The sequence below is a fragment of the Canis lupus genome, chromosome 11 (genome assembly GCF_011100685.1).
Source record: "Canis lupus familiaris isolate Mischka breed German Shepherd chromosome 11, alternate assembly UU_Cfam_GSD_1.0, whole genome shotgun sequence".
Classification (NCBI taxonomy): domain Eukaryota; kingdom Metazoa; phylum Chordata; class Mammalia; order Carnivora; family Canidae; genus Canis; species Canis lupus.
Genome location: NC_049232.1, coordinates 64,089,228 through 64,091,280, shown reverse-complemented (window position 1 = coordinate 64,091,280; position 2,053 = coordinate 64,089,228). Strand labels below are relative to the sequence as shown.

General features: G+C 45.6%; 1 pseudogene; it reads right to left on the bottom strand.

Moving 5' to 3' along the window:
- Window positions 1-301: 301 nt before the first annotated feature.
- Window positions 302-1,665, bottom strand: LOC119876821 (annotated as a pseudogene).
- Window positions 1,666-2,053: the final 388 nt, after the last annotated feature.

Sequence of the window (2,053 nt, the reverse complement as noted above, 5' to 3'; positions counted from 1 at the left end):
GGGTCTCAAAATTCTGTGACAGCCTTTTGGTGAAGTTGTTCCCATTAAAAAGTACTGATTTTAAAAACTAGTAATTTAAAACTACCACACACACACACACACACACACACACACACACACACACAATGATCCACAAGACATTCTCCTTTCCTTCTGAAGGTGTTACGATGCATTGTTATCATTAACCAGTCTTTTATTATTAAACTTTAAATGGCCAATTGACACAAACAGTTCTGAGACCGTTCTTCCACCACTGATTAAGACTGGGGTGGCAGATATTGGGGATAATATTAGCCTTCTGAGCTTTCTGGGCAGACTTGGTGACTTTGCCAGCTCCAGCTGCCTTCTTGTCCACTGCTTTGATGACACCCACAGCAACCATCTGTCTCATGTCACAAACATCAAAATGGCCTGAAGGAGGATAGTCAGAGAAGTTCTCAACACACATAGTAGGTTTGCCAGGAACCATATCCACAATGGCAGCATCACCAGATTTCAAGAACTTGGGACCATCTTCTAGCTTTTTTTCCATGATGATCTATCTTCTCCTTCAGCTCAGCAAACTTGCAAGCAATATGAGCTGTGTGACAATCCAGCACAGGTGCATATCCAGCACTGATTCGGCCTGGATGGTTCAGGATAATCACCTGAGCTGTGAAGCCAGCTCCTTTCATTGGTGGGTCATTTTTGCTGTCACCAGCCACATTGCCGTGATGAACATCTTTGACAGATACGTTCTTGACATTGAAGCCCACACTGTCCCCAGGAGGAGCCTCACTCAAAGCTTCATGGTGCATTTCAACAGACTTTATTTCAGTCGTAACATTGACCAGAACAAAGGTGACCACCATGCCAGGCTTAAGAACAGCAGTCTCCACTCGGCCCACTGGGACAGGACCAGTACCACCGATTTTGTAGACGTCCTAGAGGGGCAGATGCAAGGGCTTATCAGTTGGACAAGTTGGTGGCAGACTGCAATCCAGAGCCTCAAGCAATGTGGTTCCACTGGCATTCCCATCTTTACGGGTGACTTTCCATCCCTTGTTAGCACTTGGCTCCAGCATGTTGTCACCATTCCAACCAGAAATTGGCACAAATGGCTACTGTGTCGGGGTTGTAGCCAATTTTCTTAGTGTAGGTGCTGACTTCCTTAATGATTTCCTCATATCTCTTCTGTTTGTGGGGTGGTTCAGTGGATTCCATTTTGTTAACAGCAACAATTAGTTGTTTTACACCCAGTGTGTAAGCCAGAAGGGCATGCTCACGGGTCTGCCCATTCTTGGAGATACCTGCTTCAAATTCACCAACACCAGCAGCAACAATCAGGACAGCACCGTCAGCCTGAGATGTGCCTGTAATCATGTTTTTGATAAAGTCTCTGTGTCCTGGGGCATCAATGATGGTCACATAATACTTGCCGGTCTCGAATTTCCGCAGGGAGATATCAATGGTGATACCACGTTCATGTTCAGCTTTCAGTTTATCCAAGACCCAGACATACATGAAGAAGCCTTTTCCCATCTCAGCAGCCTCCTTCTCAAAATTTTCAATAGTTCTTTTGTCGATCCCACCACATTTGTAGATCAGATGGCCAGTAGTGGTAGACTTGCCCGAATCTACGTGTTCAATGATGACAATGTTGAGGTGAGTCTTTTCCTTTCCCATTTTGTTTTAGGTTTAGTGGTGGTTTTCACGACACCTGTGTTCTGGCGGCAAACCCATTGCGAAAAGGGGAAGATATTCTTTAGAATGCCATCAACACTGGCCTGTTTTGAATTTCAAAAAGAGAGAGAGAAAAAGAACTCCTAACACTTCCACTCAGTATCCTCTGTGCTTCCTACAGCAGTAATCACTTTGTTTAGCCGGGGCTCATCATTAGAGGACAGAGTGAGAGTCTGCCTTGGAGTCCTGCCTGGCTTGGTGACTGAAATGCTACCTGTTAGGTGTCAATTCCCAAGGCACCATCAGTGATTACACAGTGGCCAGAGTCAGTGAGAAGCAGCAGAAGCTGGTGTGGCAATGAGGAAGGAGGGACCTGTGATCAGTGCTCATC